Below are 23,278 nucleotides of genomic sequence, written 5' to 3' on the forward strand. Positions count from 1 at the left end.
ATAGCACCAAACTCCCTGCATAGACATAACAGCTGAAGACTACTTTTTTGTTTTTTAATAGCACAAGCGTAAATGTTAATTTATATAATATACAGTGCTATGAAAAAGTATTTGCCCCTCACCAATTTCTTCTATTTTTACTAATTTGTCATATGTAAATGTTTAAAATCATCCACGTAATCAAACACAAGTAAAAATAAATGAAGCTTTTCACTGATAATTCCATTTATTGAAGATGAAGATTTATTCAAAACCGACAGTGCATTTGGAAAGTCTTCGGACCCTTTCACTATTTTCATATTTTGTTAAAGGGCATCTGTCAGCAGATTTGTACCTGTGACACTGGCTGACCTGTTACATGTGCGCTGGGCAGCTGAAGACATCGGTGTTGGTCCCATGTTTATATGTGCCCGCATTGCTGAGAAAAATGAAGTCTCTAGGAGCAACAGGGGTGTTACCATTACACCTAGAGGCTCTGCTCTCTCTGCAACTGCTGTGGCCTCTAGCTGAGCCTCTAATATAACAGCTATGCCCCCATTGCTAGAGACTCATTTGCATATATGAAAACATTGGGGGTCATTTATGAAACAGAAATATGCCTTAATTAGGCGTACTTCTGGCGCACATTTTGGCACAAAGGTTGGTTGCAAAACACAGATGGCGTCTGTGTGCGTTCCGCAATTTGCGGTGCATGAGGCCATATTCTGTTGTCACTTTGTCATTATGGGGTATTGAGTGCAGATTTATGGGGGAAACTTTGAATTTTGCTTAATTTTAGCACAAGACCTCTGCTGTAAGTATATCGGTAAGAGGGTTAGTTTTTAATGTGTGGTACCTGACCTTGACGCAGCATAGTTCAGAGGAATAGAGCTTTACTCCAGTTGGGCACAAAGCGTATTGTTACAAATACTGACACGTACAGTAACTTGCTGGTTACAGTCTCAGTTTGGCTCACAGCATGCAGGTTAGATGTGCACCTTGACGTCCAGGTTTACGGTATGTCACCCCTTTGGCCAATCGCTGTCCTCAGCAGAGGACAGTGATTGGCAGTGTATACCTGCTCATCACCTCTACAGTCTGGACCGGAGAACGGCGCCAGAGAAAGAGGTGAGCATACCATCATTGTGTATCTTATTCCAACTGGGGGCTTGTCTGTGATTTTTAATTATCCTGGACAAACACTTTAACCCCTTCCCAACATTTGATGTATTACGACGTCATAGAGGGAAGTGACTTCCCACAAACTGATGTAGCAGTGCGTCTTAATCATTGGGCAGGCACCAGAGCTGTGCACGCCCAATCAATGGGACCCGGCTGTGACTTGAATGGGTCCGCAATCCACAAGATATGGAGAGGAAGCCCACGCAAGCACTTCGTAGTGCCTCTGTGAAATCCCTCTCTGCCTCCGCTCCGTGTTCTATGTTCTATTTTTTGTGGTCCATAGCACAGTTAACACATGTTAACCCTTGCTGCCTTACAGGAAAAAAATGGAAAATCTGCAAAAAGAAGTGAAATTTAGAAATTTCTCCTGTATTTTCCTTTAATTCATATAGAACACCTAAAGGGTTAACAAAGTTTATAAAATTATTTTTGAATAACTTGAGAGGTGTAGTTTCTAAAATTTAAATTTTACCCTATCAGCCCTCAGATCAGACGGAAAAGAATATTATCTTTATTTAAAAACTATCTTACTTCACTTCAGGGCAGACTCTCACGCTCTATCCCTGCTGGGGCCTGGGCTGGGTCGTGACACAGTGCTGTGCCAGGGGCAGATTAAGTGCATGATAGGCCCGGCTGTCTACCCAACTTGGGCCCCTCCCTCTATTTTAGTTTAGTATTTTTTGTATGAAGAGGCTGCGGTGCTTCATGAGCGCCACAGTCTCTTCCTAGGCCATATGACATCTTCAGACTAAAAAAAAATACCCCAAATTGGGTCCTAAACTGAAAAATTTGGTCGCCAAATTTAAAATACATATAATTATAATAAAAAAGACATGGAGGAGAATACAGCACCACCAGTGGCGTACACACAATCCATGGGGCCCCGGTGCGAAACTGATCTATGGGGCCCCCTCCCCGTCGCCCCCCCCCCAACCTGCCTCCTAGCCCCCCCCCCACTACCTCCCCTACCAGTGGTGTAACTATAGTGTTATGGGCCACAGTGCAAACATTTTTGCAAAGAACCGGCAGATTTTCTTACTAAGGGCTCTTTCCGTCCGGCTAATCCGCTGCATGACTAAGTGCCAAGCCCCATTCTAGACAGCAGAGACACGGAGCAGTAACATGATTGACTGTGATCTTTTTACTACAAAATCACGGTGACAACTTTATGTCTCTGTGATTTTGTAGTAAAGAGATCACAGAGAGGCACGGAGCCTTATCAATCATGTTAATGCTCTGTGTCTCTGCTGTCCGGAACGGGGCTTGGCTCTCATTTACGCAGCGGATTCCTCGCACGGGATCCGCTTGTGTTAAAGAGCCCTAAGCCCAATTGCATGGCTACACTCACCCAGTCCTAATAAAATCTGGTCCTACCTCATCCAGGGTGTCGCTGGCGTCGGTGTGATGTCCGCTGGATCCAGAACAAGGTCCCTGTGGTGAGAAAAAAAGAATAATCACATAAGGAAGGGATGGTGACTGCCCCTGTGAAATCACCAGCTGGCCTGTAAGACTGAGCCATGCCAATGTGTAGCAGGGTAATCTAGGACATTTCCCCTAAGTGCAACCACACGGTACTAATGCCCACCTTGTGGCCCCTCACAGTAGTTATGCCCACCTTTGTTCCCATCACAGTAATTATGCCCAGATATGTGCCCCCTCATAGTAGTTATGCCAAATATGTGTCCCCTTACAGTAGTAATGCCAGATTATGTGCCCCCTCACAGTAGTAATGCCAGACTATGTGCCCTTCACCTAGTAACGCCAGATTATATGCCCCTTACAGTAGTAATGCCAGATTATGTGCCCCTCACAGTATTTATGCCTAGTTATGTGCCCCCTCAAAGTAAATATGCCCACATATATGCCCCCTCAGAGTGGTTATGCCAGATTATGTGTCCTCTCACAGTAATAATGCCAGAATATGTGCCCCTTCACAGTATTTATGCCCGGTTATGTGCCCCCTCAAAGTAAATTTGCCCAGATATGTGTCCCCTCAGAGTGGTTATGCCAGATTATGTGCCCCTCACATTAGATATGCCCACATATGTGCCCCTCACATTGGTTATGCCAGATTACATGCCCCGTCACAGTAGTTATGCCTTCATATGTGCCCCCTCATAGTTATGCCTTTATATGTGCCCCCTCACAGTAGTTATGCCACATTAGGTGCCCCCTCAAATTAGTTATGGCAGATTAGGTGCCCCTCAGTAGAGATGCCAACTTTTGTGCCCCCTCACTCTAGTTGTTCCCATCAACCATCCCCCTCTGCCCCCTCTGCCTCTTTGCCCCCCTGCCCCCAGTCTGCAGCGTTAGAAAAAAAAAATTCTTACATACTTACCTTCTTCCCTGATGAGAGGAGGCAGATTGCCGGGTTTTTAGGTCTCCTCCCACAGGCAGCAGCGCGATCTGGGGCCAGCAGGGGGAGCTCCTGAGCTCTGAAGATCAGTGAAGCAGGGAGCAGAGAGGTTTCCCTGCTTCACTATAGAAACGGAACTGCCGGCCGTGTGTGTGTGAGTGCGTGCCCCACCCCCCATATTATACATGTAATGGTGGCATGGAGCTCTCTGATGGGGCCCGAAATTGCCACTGTACTTCATGCCGGGCCCCACCAGAGCGCTCCATTACATGTGAGTACAGCGGGAGCCCTGCCAGCGGTCTGGTGGGGGGGGTCCACAGGCGGCCGGGCCCCCTGGAGTGCCGGGCCCGGTCGCAACTGCGACCCTGGTATGTACGCCACTGAGCACCACATACCTCTTACATCCAGTGACATCTCCTATCATGTAGACCTTCTCTTTCCTCTTCTCCTCCATTTGACCCAGACCACCATGGCAAATTCTTTCAGCCGCATCTCGTCTCTACAGTTTGTAACACAGACACGTTAGATTTCTCAATTTTTCCATCAACCTCCTCATCCTTCTGCCACCCCCAATACTGTGCCCGTTTTTCTCCCCAAAGTCCAAGGTACTATACTGCTGAAAAAATTGTGACCCTAATAGACATAATTAGAGTCATTTATCAAACTGGTGTAAAGTAGAACTGGATTTCCAAAAGAGCTGTCAAAAATGAAAGGTGAGATCTGATTGGCTGCAATGGGCAACTAAGCCAGTTCTGCTTTACACCAGTTTGATAAATTATCCCAAATGTTCCTATAGTGTCAACAGCAGCTATAATGTCCCCTAGAGAGCCCCCAGTAATAATACCACCCTCTATTGTTCTCCAGGCAATAATCCCTGTATAGTGTTCCCAAAAATAATAGAATTGCCCCTACAGTGCCTCCCCAATAGCAACACTCTCATATAGTAATTTCCACCACACTGCCCCATATAGTAATTTGCCCCCACACAGTAATTTCTCCCAAACTGCCCCATATAGTAGTTTCCCCCTTCAACAGTAATTTCTCCTACATAGCAATTTCCCCACACAATAGTTTTCCCCACACTGCCCCCACACAATAGTTTCCCCCAAATACTAATTTGTCCCCACATAGCAATTTCCCCACACTGTCCCCACATAGCAATTTCCCCCACACTGTCCCCACATAGCAATTTCCCCACACTGTCCCCACATAGCAATTTCCCCACACTGTCTCCACATAGCAATTTCCCCCACACTGTCCCCACATAGCAATTTCCCCCACACTGTCCCCACATAGCAATTTCCCCACATAGCAATTTCCCCCACACTGTCCCCACATAGCAATGTCCCCACACTGTCCCCACATAGAAATTACTCCACACTGTCCCCACATAGAAATTACCCCACACTGTCCCCACATAGAAATTACTCCACACTGTCCCCACATAGCAATTTCCCCACACTGTCCCCACATAGAAATTACCCCACACTGTCCCCACATAGAAATTACGCCACACTGTCCCCACATAGAAATTACCCCACACTTTCCCCACATAGCAATTACCCCACACTGTTCCCACATAGCAATTTCCCCCACACTGTCCCCACATAGCAATTTCCCCACACTGTCCCCACATAGAAATTACTCCACACTGTCCCCACATAGCAATTTCCCCACACTGTCCCCAGATAGCAATTTCCCCACACTGTCCCCAGATAGAAATTACCCCACACTGTCCCCACATAGCAATTGCCCCACACTGTCCCCACATATAAATGATCCCACAATGTCCCCACATAGAAATTACCCCACATAGTAGTCCCTCCCATAATAATTTGTCCCCACACAGTAATTTGTCCCCACATAGTATTCCCTCCCATAATAATTTGGCCCCACATTCTCCCCCTCCCCATGTACTCGATGTCTCTTAATATGTCCTACTGTTTGTCTCCCACCCCCCACATGTCCCCCAAAGTAGGCACATGAAATAAAAAAAGAAAAGCTAAATAGTATAGTCACCTAGGCTATGTCTAGGGCCAGGCTCACAGAGGAAGGCGGGATGAGGCAGTGCTGCGTCTTGGCACAGGCGCGCGATGACGTCATCATGCAAGCCTGCGCCGGGATTTCACTACCACATAGGCCTCAGGCCTATGTGCGACCTAAAGCCTATGGCGCTTGAAGCGACTGAGCAGAGACCAGAGCAGCGGAGCGGGGAGGGAGCACGTAAGTCAGTGCCAGGTGCTCACTACTCCCTTCGTCCTCCAGCGTGGCCTCTGTGTCGGCCTGGCCCTGCTGCTTAGTTGCCCAAAGCCACCAATCAGATTCCACCTTTCATTTTTGAGAGCTTCTTTTGGAAAATGAAAGGTGGAATCTGATTGGTTGCTATAGGCAACAGCCAGTTCTAATTTACACCAGTTTGATAAATATCCCCCAATGGAGTTCCCTGCTCACACCCCCAGGCAGGAGGTACACACCTTCCACCAAAATGCTTTTTAGCCTGAAATAATTACAATAATTCATAAATGTCCCCAAAGGGGTGCAAAGCCTTTAAGTCAGCTGTGACCTGGACACAAAAGTGCTTCTTAGATAACTAACCCAGCACGCCACATGTCAGGAGCAAGCAAATGTGCTCCGAGGCTTTACACAAGCTGTTTCACTAGGTGAATGCTATTTTAAATAAGCAGTATGTTTTTTGCATTTGGGCAATATATTTGCAAATTGTGCCCAAATTAGTTCAGATGGCTGCCTAGTAACACAGCGGGCAGTCAGAGGTGACAAGGCCGGATCTCTATGCTCTTGTGGGGGGTCAATATGGTCACCTAATTTAATGTAGCATTTCTTTTTATATATATATATTTTTGCCTTCCATATTAGTTAGGTAATGTTTTCCAACTGAAAAATATGATGAGGGAGATATATCAAAACTGGTGAAAAGGGAAGCTGGTTCAGTTGCCTATAGCAACCAATCAGATTCCACCTTTCATTATTCAAAGCTCCTTTGGAAAATGAAAAGATCAATCTGATTGGTTGCTATGGGTAACTAAGCCAGTTTCCTTGTGCACCACTTTTGATAAATTCCACCCCATGTAGGACATTTATTCAAACTGGTTCTAAGGAAAACTGGTTTGGTTGACCATAGAAACCTGTCAGGAGCTTTGAATAATTAAACATGGAATCTGATTGGTTGCTATGGGCAATTAAGGCAGTTTTCCTTGGCACCAGTTTTGATAAATGTCCCCCTATGTGTCTAGTAATGGGTGCATTGCATAAAAATTATGGAGGTCATGAAATCTTCAGCTGTAACCCTAACCCTGGGTTCAGACCTGAGCGTTCTGAAACGAGCGCTCTGTATGCTCGATTGTACCGGCGTTTACAATCGCGCATACAGAGACAAGCGAACACACATTGTCGTGCGTTCCCGCTGAAGTCTATGTACGGGAACGCGTGACAAACGCCCCCAAAAAAGCTCAAGAACTTGTTTGAGCGTCGGGCGTTTTACAGCGCGATCGTACTCGCTGTAAAACGCCCAGGTGAGAACCATTCCCATAGGGAAGCATTGGTTTCTCCTTGTTGAACGTTTTACAGCGTGTAGGAACGCGCTGTAAAACGCTTAGGTGTGAACTTACCCTTACCCTAAGTTCACACCTGAGTGTTTTACAGCGCGTTCAAACGCGCTGTAAAACGCTCAACACGTGAAAACCAATGCTTCCCTATGGCCCTGGTTCACACTTGAGCGTTTTACAGTGCGTTTGAACGCGCTGTAAAACGCCCGACGCATAAACAAGTTCTTGAGCTTTTTTTGGGGCGTTTGTCGCGCGTTTTGGCCCATAGACTCATTGGACAACACTGCAGTTAATCACACAAACGCGCGTCAAACACGCGTTTACTATTGCAGAAAACGCGTGACAAATACGTGCGTCTCAGAAACGCTCAGGTGTGAACCCAGGGTAAGTTCACACCTGAGCGTTTTACAGCGCGTTCCTATGTGCTGTAAAACGCTCAACAAGGAGAAACCAATGCTTCCCTATGGGAATGGTTCTCACCTGGGCGTTTTACAGCGCGTACGATCGCGCTGTAAAACGCCCGACGCTCAAACAAGTTCTTGAGCTTTTTTTGGGGCGTTTGTCGCGCGTTCCCGTTCATAGACTTCAGCGGGAACGCGCGACAATGTGTGTTCGCTTGTCTCTGTATGCGCGATTGTAAACGCCGGTACAATCGCGCATACAGAGCGCTCGTTTCAGAACGCTCAGGTCTGAACCCAGGGTAAAGGAAAGGTTCTTTCTCTTCTTTAACTACAAGAAGGGGATACAAAACCCAGAGTTCATCCACTGTTGGCTTTGTCATGCTGAGGATCAATAGTGCTAAGTGTATATCGGTTAAAGGTTCGTGGTGATTATATTCCAGGTTGTACGACCATTTTTACAGCCTGGACATGAACGTATATATGTGAAGGCAGTTATTTCTGGTGACAGGACTTGATAACTGCAATAATCAGTGTGACATATTCTGTGGCTTGCAGTAAAGATCTGCTAATAACCTATCATAAAATATGAAAATGACCATCATCCCTAATTATCAGGAAACAAACACAGCAGTGGAGATATGCACAGTTACTTCCATACAAATCCCTTACATCATCCTAGGTTTCATTCTATAGTAGGAGGACAAACATAGGTTCCCTTCCCAATGAGGGCAACATCTCAATGGTGCCAATATATTACTAAACAGCCATAACATATACTGTCTAAGGCTACATTCACACTAGCGTTCGTCGGTCCGCTCGTGAGCTCCGTTTGAAGGGGCTCACGAGCGGACCCGAACGCTTCCGTCCAGCCCTGATGCAGTCTGAATGGATGCGGATCCGCTCAGACTGCATCAGTCTGGCGGCGTTCAGCCTCCGCTCCGCTCGCCTCCGCACGGACAGGCGGACAGCTGAACGCTGCTTGCAGCGTTCGGGTGTCCGCCTGGCCGTGCGGAGGCGTGCGGATCCGTCCAGACTTACAATGTAAGTCAATGGGGACGGATCCGTTTGAAGATGCCACAATATGGCTCAATCTTCAAGCGGATCTGTCCCCCATTGACTTTACATTGAAAGTCTGGACGGATCCGTACGAGGCTATTTTCACACTTAGCTTTTATATGCTAATATAATGCAGACGGATCCGTTCTGAACGGAGCCTCCGTCTGCATTATTATGATCGGATCCGTTCAGAACGGATCCGATCGAACGCTAGTGTGAAAGTAGCCTAATAATGTGTAGATCCCTTGCAATCCCTTGCATATCATGTGGTATCTGACCAGAGTATTAGAAGCAAGTCATGTAAGTTCCAAGGTGGGGCCTCCATGGATCTGACTTCTCTGAAGGCCATCTCAACATCTTTTATTAGGCTTATATTACACCTGAAGATCATCTAGGCCAGTGTTGGGGAACCTATGGCACGGGTGCCAGAGGCGGCACTCGGAGCCCTCTCCATTTATACTTTGCATGAAAATCGCAGCATGTTCTATATTCTGTGTTTTTTTTCACGCAACACAGGCCCCATAGAAATTAATGGGGCTCCGCGAAAATCGCATTGCATCATGGATGGTTGCTAAGGAGATGATAATAAATAGGGATGAATGAAGATAGAAAATCCTTCTATCTTCATTCAGCAGGACCTGCACTGAAGTCACCATGTGGTGAGCGCGATTATGTCATCAAAAGTCCTTTTGCAGGTCCTGCAAGAAGAAGAAAGAAGACGATAACAGCTGCGCGATCCCCAGCTGCGCGATGAAGTGGATGAGGTGAGTAATTGTTTTATTATTTTTTTTAACCCTCAAGGGACATTTTACTTAGCATTCTGTATTAAAGAATGCTATTATTTTCTATGTATAATGGAAAATAATAAAATCTACAGAACACTGAACCGAACTCCAGTGAAGAAGTCAGGGTTTGGGTCTGGGTACCACATTAAATTTTTTATCATGCGCATGCAAAACGCATTAAAACGCTTTGCACTCGCGTGGAAAAAACAACGCAATCGCAGACAAAACTGACTGAAATTGCGTGCGCACTCACGTGGGTTTCCCGCAATGCACCCGCAACGCATCCGGACAAAATCCGTTTGTCTGAAGTGCAACACTGAATACCATATTCATGTCATATTACAGCTTCTTGCCAAGACAAAATGCAGCTTAACTTCCCCTCTTTCCCCTCCACTGATGACCCCAAACAGTGTTAGTGCAGACAAGAAAGGACAATACGGTTTTGAACTAACAATGTTCGGGGGCTGTGTGGCTGCATAAATGGAGCCACTTCTCTTCGGCTATCAGTGGGCTAAAGCCACAATTTTGATCTTGTTTTAAAGCTGATAATCTAATCTTTTAAACAGGACCAATCACTAGCCTTTATACATTGCAAGTTACAGCCCTTAGAAATAGGTCCTAGTGAAAGCCTTATATACCTGCAGCTTTCATTCCCGACCTGATTCCTAATAGCTGTATCTCTCCATGTATCTATTACCAGAGATATGAAGGGTTAAAGTAGCCCTCCTCAATTCATCTGGCAATGATCTCAGCCAGCCTGGGTGAGGAGGGAGTAGGGAATGCTGACTAAGGGCTCCATGAGGAGAAAAAAAAATGTCTCCCGTTTTACCTGTACATGTCACAGGGGGAAAGTTACATGGGTTTCTGTGCATATTATAAATTCTCCTTCAGCCATCAATCAAAAGCTGCAATTTTGATGTGACTGTTGGGGACTTAAAGAGGTTCTACAGTTTGTTTTAACTGATGATCTATCCTCTGGATAGATCAGCATCTAATCGGCGGGGGTCCGACAGCCGATCAGCCGTTTGAGAAGGCAGCGGCGCTCCAGGAGCGCCGCGGCCCTCTCGCTGTTTACCGCTGGCACAGTGACATCATGACTAGTATCAACTGGGCGGGGCTAAGCTCCATTCAAGTGAACGGAGCTTAGCCGCGCCCAGGCCAGTGATACAAGTCGTGACGTCACTGGGCCAGCGGTAAACAGTGAGAAGGCCGCAGCGCTCCTGGAGCGCTGCTGCCTTCTCAAACAGCTGATCGGCGGGAGTCCCGGGTGTCGGACCACCGCTGATCAGATGCTGATGATCTATCCAGAGGATAGATCATCAGTTGAAACAAACTGCAAAACCCCTTTAAAGACCACCAGTCACCTTCTATTGCTGATTTTTTCTTTTGTATGAGTTGTATAGTAGAAACTTGGATACTAGTTTACTCTATTGGGGCAATTTATCATGAGGGTAATATTTTGAAAAAGCCCTATTTTGCGACTTTTTGAAGACAGAGTTCGGGAGTGCAGGTCTTGATAAATTACCCCTTTGTATTTTCTCATGGGTGCCTCTAACTGATGTGACCTGGCCAGCAGCCCTTTTAGTCTCTCTAAACTTTCCTACAAGGCTTTAACCCCTTTTACCCCGGGCCAGTTTTTGCCCTCCTGCCCAGGCCATTTTTTGCAAATCTGACGTGTCACTTTATGTGGTATTAACTTTGAAACACTTTTATTTATCCAAGCCATTCTGAGATTGTTTTCTTGTGACACATTGTACTTCATTATAGTCATAAATTTGAGTCAATATATTTCACCTTTATTTAGGAAAAAAAACTAATTTACCAAAAATTTTGAAAATTCGCAATATTTTTTTTTAAAGATGTTAGAAGGCTTACAATTTTAGAAGCAATTCTTAAAATGTTTAAGAAAATTTCCAAAACTCACTTTTTAAGTACAGTTCAGCTCTGAAGTCACTTTATGGGGCTTACATAGTTGAAACCCCCCATAAATGACCCCATTGTAGAAACTACATCCCTCAAGTTACTCAAAACTTAAAGGAAAATGGAGATGAATATTCAAAATTTAACTTTTTTGGGCAGATTTTCCATTTTAATCATTTTTTTTTATTTAACACATCGAGGCTTAACAGCCAAACTGTCAGGAACCTTCCTGCTATGTCTGTTTAGTTCAGACTGTCTTGCCCTTAAGTTTTCCCTCAGTTAAGATGGTGGACTGTGTCAATGCTGGGTGGCATCTTACTTCCTGTTTCATATATAAACCTCTCAAGCCTGTTACTCATTGCTTGAGTATTGTGTTTTAACTCCTGCTTGTGCAGTCCTATCGCCTGGAACTTTCTCTCTGGTTTGTTCCTACTCCTTGCGGTTTACCCTGCAACTCCTGGACACCTGCTGACTGCTCGCTGGTTTTCCTCCTGACTTCTCGTCTTGATCCTTGCCTTCAGCTGCATTCCTGCTAACTCCTGTTCAAGACTCTAGTGCTTCCTGTGTTTAGGCCTTGTCCCTGCCATTGGATTCCAGCAGTATTCCACTAGTATCGTGACAGAATACTCAAGCCTAAAATGGAGTCTGCCGGGACTGGGAGTTCGGAGGTTCGCATTAAGCAACTGCAGACTGCTATGGCTAATATGCGCACCGAGATGCAGACTTTAAAAAAACTAATTAGACGCCTTTGAAGGACAGACTTTCCACAACATCCAAATTTATGGACAAGCGATTCAAGAGCTACGTGGTACCGTGCAGACATTATCTGACCGGATAGTCCACTTGGAGAATCAAGTTTCTGCACCACCCGCTTCAGTGCATGCAATGACCCCTAAGTTGCCACCATTCAGATTTGGCGGAGACCACGACAAATTCCAGGGATTCCTCAATCAATGTAGGCTATACTTTAATGCAAATCCAACTCTGTTTCCTACTGATAGATCTAAAGTCTTATGTAGTTATGGACGACCTTCGGCCGGGACGATTCGCGAACGCAATCAAATGTTCGCGAACCGCAAGTTCGGTGCGGGCCCCATTCACTTTAATGGCAGGCAAACCTGAAAAACCTTCATGTCATATTTGCAGCCACCAAATACTTACAAGAACTGCACAAATCGTCCCGCAACATGGACAGTGACATACCAGAGAGGGATCTATGGCAAAAATTTCCCCCCAAAATATGTATTTTAATCAGGGGCAATTTTTATGCATCTTAAAGAAAAATTCTCAGAAATGTGCCCTGCTGGAGCCTAGAAAAATGGTACTTTAGGCCACGGGAGTACGATCCTTAAAAATTAGGCATTCACCTGACATAAAAGAAATTGTAATTATGTGGCTCGAGGTACGTTATGCTGTAAATGGATAAAAAAATTTATGTGAGCCACTGGAGTACAGGCCCCAAACATTAGGCATTCACCAGACAGAAAAGAACAAGTAATTATGTTGTGGCTGGAGGTATATTAGACGGTCATTGGATATCAATTTTACTGCAGGCCAGTGGACTACAGGCCCCAAAAATTAATTCACCATACAGAAAAGAACAATTGATAATGTGGCTGGAGGTACATTAGGCGGTCACCGTATAACAATTTTACTGTTGGGCAGTTAGATTACAGAACCCAAAAATTATGCATTCACCGTACATAAATGATCACGTGATTATGTGTATGTGGCTGGAGGTATATTAGATGGTCAATGGATATTAATTTTACTGCAGGCCAGTGGAGTACAGGCCCCAAACATTAGGCATTCACCAGACAGAAAAGAATAAGTAATTATGTGGCTGGAGGTATATTAGATGGTCAATGGATAACAATTTTACTGCAGGCCAGTGGAGTATAGGCCCCAAACATTAGGCATTCACCAGACAGAAAAGAATAGTGTCATTCACAGACCACCATTATTTCAAAACCCACCAAAAGCACACCTTTTGGTTAAAAATACATTTTTTCTTATTTTCCTCCTCAAAAACCTAGGTGCGTCTTATGGGCAGGTGCGTCTTATAGGGTAAAAAATACGGTATGTTTTTGTGTCTCAATTTTCTGAACGCCTTATTTTTTATTTTTCTGCCGATCTATTTGTGCAGGGGCTTGTTTTTTGTAGGAAGAGTTGACGTTTTTATTGGTACCATTTTTGGGTACATATGATTTTTTGATCATTCATTTTTACACTTTGTGAGGCAAGGTTTTTATTTATTTATTTTTACAGCGTTCACCTGAGGGGTTAGGTCATGTGACATTTTTATAGAGCAGATCGTTACAGATGTGACAATACCTAATATATATACTTTTTCTTATTTATTTAAGTTTTAAACAATAATAGCAATAAATGATTGTTTAGTGTCTCCATAGTCTGAGAGCCATAGCTTTTTTATTTTTTGAACGATTGTCTTAGGTAGGGTCTCATTTTTTGCGGGATGAGGTGACGGTTTGATTAATACTATTTTGGGGGGCATATGCCTTTTTGATCGCTTGGTGTTGCAATTTTTGTGATGTAAGGTGACAAAAAATGGCTTTTTTGGCACTGTTTAATAAAAAAAATTTACGATGTTCAGCTGAGGGGTTAGGTCATGTGATATTTTTATAGAGCTGGTTGTAACGGACAAGTCGATACCTAATATGTATTCTTTTTTTTTCACTTTAACACAATAATAGCATATTTGAAACAAAAAAATTATGTTTTAATGTCTCCATGTTTTGAGAGCTATAGTTTTCTTTTATTTTTTTGAGCGATTTTCTTATGTAGGGGCTAATTTTTTGGATTAGGTGATGATTTTATCTGTACTATTTTGTGGGACATATGCCTTTTTGATCACTTGGTGTTGCACTTTTTGTAATGTAAGCTGACAAAAATGTTTTTTTTTTTACACAGTTTTTTTATGGTGTTTATCGGACGGGGTGGATCATGTGATCATTATATTTTTTATTATAAAATCAGGGGAAAGGGGCGGGTTTTTAATTTTTTTAATTGAAACTTTATTTTTTTAATTAAAAACACTTTTTCTGTCCCACTCTGGGACTTCAACTTTTGAGGGTCTGATCCCCTCTGCAATACATTACAATACATCTGTATTGTAGTGCATTGCCTGTGTAACATCCTGGAGTATGTTACCAAACTCTTTTTCCCTGCTACCACATGTTAAGTGTATGTGTATTGTCCGTCTGTATGATTTATTGTTATTATATGTATTTTCTAGGCCTGTTTTCTATATTATGCTATTATAATATATAATATAATTTCCATGTGCACCAGCAGGTGGCAGCGATATGTAGCAGGACCTTAGCCAGTTTAGTATTGCTAGACTGGAATAGTACATTCCAGTTTAGCCCCCCCTCTCTGTGAGCAGAAGTGGACCGGTCCCATATCCTGTCTCATGGGGAGGAGAAAGAAGTTCAAGAGTGTACCAGCTACCCCTGCTTGGGGAAGGCTGTGCAAGTAGGAGCTCCCAGAAATAGGGATCCCAAACCAGGACCCTGTCTCGGTTGAGACCAGAGAACATTCCCAGCCTGAGCCATCAGCCTTAGCTGGTTGACGAGAAAGCAGCACCTCCAGTCCTCCAGGAAGAGCATTCCCTGTGAGCATAGCTGTGAGTACATATCCAGAGACCAGGAGAAGCCAAGTTCCTCCTCAGCTAGTCAGGCCCACACCAAGCAGAAGATAGAGCAGAAGATAGATACCTGCCATATTCTCCAGGCATATGATCAGAAGCAGAAGAGATAGTAATCCCTGCCACATATTGCCAATACCTGCTGGGACCCAAGACTAAAGCTGTATCTCATGTGGATTTATGCTGCCATTGAGTAAAGACAAGTTGAATTATATCACCAGTCTGGATCTCATTTACTGCTACCACGTTCCTCAATTACTCCTACTAGCAACACTCAATTTATTGCAAGTGAGCCAGGATCCAGGAGTCCAGCTGTACCAAGGTAGGAGACACCGTTGACACTAGTACTACTGCTACACAGAGACACTATCCCCACTCTGGCATTCCTCACCTGGTACGTGAGTTATTACATCTTAAAGGGCCCTGCAACAGTACTCTGCGCACATTGCAATTGGCGTCACAAACAAACCATAGACTTATATACCATCTATCCTGACCCACTGCATAGTTGGCCACCGTACCACGGTCCTGCTCATTGCACCTGTTAGTGTATTACACTGAGTAATAAACTAACAGATTGCCTAGGAGACACAGCCTGGGGATGGATCTCCTCGGCCCCCATAGAAGGCAGGTCTCGATGCCATGCAAGTCATTGGGCAGCCTGTGTATTGCATCGGGCTGCCTTGTAACCCATCGGGTCTCTGCCACAGCAGCGCGGGGACCTGATGGGCTCCCTCACCTGCCGCATGCACCTTCTATGCCACGGTCAGCGCTGTAAAAGCAGATGCCGGTGGATACAGCAGGGGCCCGGCTATCAGGGACTGCCGGGCCCCTGCAGTGATCGCGCGCGCACCACTTCAGTGCCTGCCCGATCACCATGTTGTAATAGTATGTCAAAATGCGGCAAGTCACTTGCCACCGTGACGTACTATTACATCATATGTCAGTAAGGGGTTAAAGCAAAATGACACTTTATTTTCCTGTTTGTACTGAAAACAAACCACCGGACACTTTGAATGGGTGAAGTACTACTTCTGTTGCACCTCCCTACACTTAGGTTGGCCATACACATATTGGTTTAAGAAAAACAGGCATGATGAATAGTGTTGAGCACAAATATTCGAAAAGCGAATTTTAATCTCGAATATCGCAATTTAGAGAATTCGCGAATATTTGGAATATAGTGTTATATATTCGCTATATCGAATATTCGGAATTTTTTCCATTTGAACACCTGATTCCTCCCTGCTTCTTGCTTGTGGGCCAATGAGTCATTGGCACACAAGCAACTTAAGCAGGGAGGAATCATGACTTCAGATGGAAAAAAATTACGAATATTCTAAAAAACAAATATATAGCACTATATTCAATATAGTGCTATATATTTGTTTTTTAGAATATTCGTAATTTTTTTCCATCTGCAGTCCCTTAGTGCCCCATCCCATGGTACCATTTGAGAGAATCGCTATGGATTTCATAGGCCCAGTACCGAAATACGCTAGGGGGCACCAACACATCTTGGTCGTCCTGGACTATGCCACTCGGTACCCGGAGGCAGGTGCCACTGCGACATACATCGGCCAAACTCATAGCAAAAGAGTTAATGGAGATGTTTTCCCGAGTGGGGATACCCAAAGAGGTTCTGACTGACCAGGGGACTTCTTTTATGTCCAAGGTCATGCAGAGCTCTGTAAGTTGCTGAATATCAAACAGATACGGACATCCGTCTATCACCCGCAAACTGACGGCCTAGTAGAAAGGTTTAATCAAACGTTAAAAACGATGTTAAAACGAGTAGTAGCTAAGGATGGAAAGGACTGGGACCTCCTTCTGCCTAATCTTATGTTCACAGTGGGAGAAGTGCCCCAGGCCTCTACTGGGTTCTGACATAGCCAAAGAAGTGTGGGAGCAACAACCCACACCATATAAAAGTGTTGTTGAAGACGTCACCCAGATGCAGGAACGTATGTAAACCGTGTTGCCACTTGTAAAGGAACATATGGAGGAAGCTCAGCAAGCTCAAAGTCGGGTGTATAATCGACAGGCTTGGGACTGGATCTTTAACCCGGAGATCAGGTTTAGGTTCTAGTGCCGACCGTGGACAGTAAGTTACTGGCTAGGTGGCATGGACCCTACGAGATACTTGAAAAGGTTGGAGAAGTAAACTACAAGGTACACCAGCCAGGGTGGCGGAAGCCAGAGCATGTGTACCATGCAAATTTACTCAAAACGTGGAAGGATAGGGAGACCAGTACTGACGATAGCCTGCGGCCCAGTTTTCTAGGGGGAGAGGTTCCAGCCCCTAAGTCTGATGTAAGGGAAGCAGTTGCCACAGTCAAGATTGCTGACAGCCTCTCCTCTAAACAGACTCAGGAGGCTAGGGAGTTTGTCAGCAGGAACACGGATGTGTTTTCAGATCTCCCTGGATGCACTTCCATAATCCAGTATGACATTGTCACTGAGCCTCTGGCCAAAATCCGGTTGAAACCATACCGGGTACCCAGTATAAGGTGTTACCCTTTGGTCTGCATGGCACCCCCGCCACTTTCCAAAGGCTAATGGACATTGTGCTTCGCCCACATTATCGGTACGCTTTGGCTTAGGCTACTTTCACACTCGCATTTGGTGCGGATCCATCATGGATCTGCACAGACGGATCAGCACCAATAATACAACCGCATGCATCCGTTCAGAACGGATCAGTTTGTATTATCTTTAACATTGCCAAAACGGATCTGTCTTGAACACCATTAAAAGTCAATGGGGGACGGATCCGTTTTCTATAGTGCCATATTGTGTCAGTGAAAAGAGATCCTTCCCCTTTGACTTACATTGTGTGTCAGGACGGATCCGTTTACCTCTGCATCGTCAGAGCGGAACGGAGGCAAACTCATGCATTCTGAGCGGATCCTTATCCATTCAGAATGCATTAGGGCAAAACTGATCAGTTTTGGACCGCTTGTGAGAGCCCTAAATGGATCTCACAAATGGAAACCAAAACGCCAGTGCGAAAGTAGTCTTACCTGGACGATATTGTTATCCACGGTACTGAATGGAAAAGTCACCTGCCCAAAGTGCAGGCTGTAATAGACTTCCTTCAAACAGCTAGACTAACCACTAACCCAAAAAAATGCGTGATAGGGTTAGAGGAGACAAAATACCTGGGGTATGCCATTGGGTGCGGAGTGATCAAACCCCAAGTAAACAAAAAAGAGGCGATAAGAATTTGGCCCCGACCTGTCACCACTAAACAAGTAAAGTTGTTCCTAGGAATGATAAGCTATTACATGAGATTTGTTCCCCACTTTGCCACTATAGCCGCACCCTTGACAGAGCTCTTGAAGGGACGAAAATCAGTGATGGTTCGCTGGGATGAGCGGGCGGAAGAGGCTTTTTTCACTTTGAAGTTGGCCCTGTGCGGGTCACCGGTTTTGTTGATGTCCAACTTCAATAGGGAGTTTGTGGTACAGACAGATGCCTCCGAAGTAGGCCTCGGTGCTGTACTCTCTCAGGAAGTCAACAGGGAGGAGCATCCCGTGGTCTTTTTAAGCCACAAGCTCACCCCAGCCAAAACCAGGTATGGTATAGTGGAGAGAGAGCGCCTGGCTATCAAGTGGGCACTCGAGTCTCTCCGCTACTATTTGTTGGGTAGAAAGTTCCGCCTGGTGACTGACCACTCCCCTCTCAAGTGGATAAGCCAGGCCAAAGAGAGAAATGCCCGAGTCACCAGGTGGTTCCTGTCCTTACAGAACTTTAAGTTCTCTGTGGAACACAGGGCAGGCCGGTTGCAGGGAAACTCGGATACCCTGTCCCGGGTGTCCCTCAGGGTTGAACAAAGGGGGGGTATGTAAGAAGATACCTGGAATCATTGTGGATGGAAGGTATGTGTCACCGATTCCACCTTTCATTTTTCACAGCTCCTTCGGAAAATGAAAGGTCTAATCTGGTTGCTATGGGCAACTAAGCCAGTTGTACTTCACCAGTTTGAAAAAATGTCCCCCATACTGTTTTGTACTGCATTGTGGCAGTATTATACTGACAGTTGCCTACGAGACCCAGCCTGTGTGCTGGACCTCATAGGCATTGGTAGCTGTTGGGCCCCAAAGTAATCAGTCCGGTTTCCGTTATCCAGGAGTCCTCTCCTGCATAACAGAAACTGGATGGGTCAGTTATGCTGGCCATAGACTTTTATTATGACAGAATGCATAATCAAATGCCTCTAAAGGCATTCCGTTATGCATTTCATCTTTGAATTGCGTTATGGTCCGTGGTAAGGGAATCCGTAATGCAATTCACCATATACCCGAACATCAAAAACTGAAGTTCACTCATCCCTTACCGCATGTTCAAGAAAATAGTTCAGAAAAGGTTTTTACTGGAAAAAACACTCAGAAAAAAAGAAAATATATATAATTAGCATCTCTGCATCTGCAACGATATGTATGTTAGTGAGCATATTATTTATTCGACAGTAGTAAAAAATAAAAATGTGCAAACCCCCACATAAAAATAAAAAGCAATACAAAAATAGCTGTTTTTTATTCAGATGATTACAAAAAAAATCTTAATTAGGGTTGAGTGAAGCAAAGTATCTGAAGTGGACTTTGATCCGAATTTCAGGGAAAATTTGATTCGCTAGGTGCTAACGAATCAATTTCCCTGAAATGGCCGTAAAAAAAAAACCATACTCACCTCAACCTTTTGAGCGCAAAGAGGCCGCCATGGCCATCTTGATTGAAGATCCCGCGCAAAATCTTCTGAGCAGTAACGTATGATGTCCCCACGTTGGTCAGCATGATGACGACATTACGCACCGCGCAGGCTCTTCCATAAAGATGGCCACGGCGGCCTCTTCGTGCTCAAATGGATAAGGTGCTTTTTTTTTTTTTTTACGGATTAACTCCTGAAAGCCCTCACTATTATTCTCAAATGCTGAGATCACTGATGTACGCGGCATCTGCGCAATCACCGTTCCCTGTCACTGCGCCCGCTACTTACAAAGAAATGCGCTTCAGGACGAAGTAATTTGTCACAAAGCGAATTTCTTTGTGAAGTTCGGCGAAGTAGCCAAATCAAATTTTTTCAAAAATTTGCTCAACACTAATGGTAACAATGAAAACCATTTGCAAAAAAAATTATTCTGAATAAAAAATAAATAAGTCACCATACAGGTCCATTTTAAGCATACTGTGGCATATGTTGGGAAAGCGCATCAGACTCTATTATTCAATGCGTAGATGCAGATGCCAATGCCTATGTATATGTTCAGTATATGCAACAGAAGCCTACCTGGCACATATTCCTAACATTGTGTAAAAATGCCATGTGAACAGGCCTATGATGCCTTCCTAAAACCACTTTACAACACGTGTTTGTTATTTTTATAGTCAAATGACAGAAACATAAACTTTCTTTTTTCTTCTGTCACAATGCAGGTGGCAGTGGCCTCCTACACATTTCCATTTTATTACATTGGTAAACAGAGGGAGGATTTTTTTTTTCACATTTGCATTGTTAGCTCTGCATCATGCAAGAGGTCACTGCGTAGAGAAAGAGGCAGTAGCATTGTGGACCCCTCTGACAGCCCCTAACAATATTGGTTGGCCTAGTAACAGAATACAATGGAACCCAGGTGGTCTTATGTGCCATGTGCAAATTTGGGAGCTCATATGAGAATTTCTAGTGCTGTCACTTAGATCAGTAGTTTTATGTACAATAGTACTGGGGCACGGCTACAAATTGCTTGTTCTTCTCTATTTTGGCCTGAATTTGCAGAATTTGATAAAAGAATGCTGTGAGCTATACTTTTTGTGATCGCAGAAGCAGCTTGTTCCACTTAGATTTTCATAGCTGTATTTCTCTTAGGTTACAAGCAATTTGAAATTTACTGGAAAAACAAATGAGAAAAGGTGGAAAAAAAATGGTTGAGAATTCATTGTTGCTGTCGGCACAGCATAAGTGCATCTCACAGCCGTACTTTCTGTTCCTTCAATCATATTTTTATATCTGAAATATGGTTTCATGGTCAGCTAGATTATATATAATGGGGAGCTTTCAGCAGCTGGAAACGTAGTTAATACTTTATCTACTACTGTATTGTCTAGTGGAGCTGCACAGAACAAACATCCAATACTATACACAGGTGTAAGACGTCCATAGATGCTATTTGGGCAAACCTTGATGTCTATATCCTAGAGATGAGTGGACTGATTCTTAACTAATCGGATTTTTTATGAATTTCACAAAAATTCTGCTGCAAAATGAATCTGACAATGAAACAGTGCCAGACCCATTTTTTGGTGAAAATTGGTGGTAAAAACAGGAGGTAGGATGAAGACAGAGAATCACACGGCCCTGTGAGAGAGGTGGCTTGTCTTAATCTGTCGACAGACAGGCTGTGAACCAATCAGGGGCAGGATTTTGTCAGGTTCTTCAGTCTCTGGACTTGCTCAGAAGAGACACTAGTCTGAGCTTAGCTTGCAATCTGAGAGCATGTATCTTAGATGTGTCTGGCAGAAAGCAATTACGAAACTTTTAGGCCTCTTTCACACTTGCGTTGTCCGGATCCGGCGTGTACTCCACTTGCCGGAAATACACGCCGGATCCGGAAAAACGCAAGTGTACTGAAAGCATTTGAAGACGGATCCGTCTTCAAAATGCTTTCAGTGTTACTATGGCACCCAGGACGCTATTAAAGTCCTGGTTGCCATAGTAGGAGTGGGGAGCGGGGGAGCGGTATACTTACAGTCCGCGCGGCTCCCGGGGCGCTCCAGAGTGACGTCAGAGCGCCCCATGCGCATGGATGAGGTGTCATGCGATCACGTCATCCATGCGCGTGGGGCGCCCTGACGTCACTCTGGAGCGCCCCGGGAGCCGCACGGATGGTAAGTATGCTGCTCCCCCGCTCCCCGCTATACTTTACCATGGCTGCCAGGACTTTAGCGTCCCGGCAGCCATGGTAACCACTCTAAAAAAGCAAAACGTCGGATCCAGCAATGCGCCGAAACGACGTTTAGCTTAAGGCCGGATCCAGATCAATGCCTTTCAATGGGCATTAATTCCGGATCCGGCCTTGCGGCAAGTCTTCAGGATTTTTGGCCGGAGCAAAAAGCGCAGCATGCTGCGGTATTTTCTCCGGCCAAAAAACGTTCCGTTCCGGAACTGAAGACATCCTGATGCATCCTGAACGAATTTCTCTCCATTAAGAATGCATTAGGATAATCCTGATCAGGATTCTTCCGGCATAAGCCCCGACAACGGAACTCTATGCCGGAAGACAAGAACGCAGGTGTGAAAGAGCCCTTAAATATATAAAGGCAGGGGTGGATTAAGTGCATGATAGTCTACCCAACTTGGGCCCCCCCCTCCATTTTAGTTTAGTTTTTTTTTTTGTATGAAGAGGCTGCGGTGCTTTATGAGCGCCACAGTCTCTCCTTAGGCCATATGACATCTTCAGACTAAAATATAATACCCCAAATTGGGTCCTAAACTGAAAAATTTGGTCGCCAAATTTAAAATACATATAATTGTAATAAAAAAGACATGGAGGAGAATACAGCACTACATACCTCTTACATCCAGTGACATCTCCTGTCATGTAGACCTTCTCTTTCCTCTTCTCCTCCATTTGACCCAGACCACCATAGCAAATTCTTTCAGCTGCATCTCGTCTCTACAGTTTGTAACACAGACACGTTAGATTTCTAAATTTTTCCATCAACCTCCTCATCCTGGTGTCCCCACAGTGTCATCCTGCCACCCCTAATACTGTGCCCGTTGTGCTCCCCAATGCCCCAGGAACTATACTGCAGAAAAAATTGTGACCCTAATAGACATAATTGGGGTAATTTATCAAACTGGTGTAAAGTAGAACTGGATTTCCAAAAGAGCTGTCAAATATGAAAGGTGGAATCTGATTGGCTGCTATGGGCAACTAAGCTAGTTCAGCGTTACACCAGTTCAATAAATTACCCCAAATGTTCCTATAGTGTTCACAGCAGCTATAATGTCCCCTAGAGTGCCCGCAGTAATAATAACACCCTCTATTGTGCTCCAGGCAATAATCCTTGTATAGTGTCCCCAGAAATAATAGAATTGCCCCTACAGTGCCTCCCCAATAGCAACACCCCCATATAGTAATTTCCACCACACTGCCCCCACATAGTAATCCCCCCATAGTAATTTGCCCCCACACAGTAATTTCCCCCAAACTGCCCCATATAGTAGTTTGCCCCACACAGTAATTTGCCCCACACTGCCCCCACATAGTAATTTCCACCACACTGCCCCCACATAGTAATTTTCCCCCACACTGCCCCCACATAGTAATTTGCCCCCACATAGTAATTTGCCCCACATAGCAATTTCTC

The sequence above is a fragment of the Bufo gargarizans genome, chromosome 1, assembly GCF_014858855.1.
Source record: "Bufo gargarizans isolate SCDJY-AF-19 chromosome 1, ASM1485885v1, whole genome shotgun sequence".
Taxonomy (NCBI): domain Eukaryota; kingdom Metazoa; phylum Chordata; class Amphibia; order Anura; family Bufonidae; genus Bufo; species Bufo gargarizans.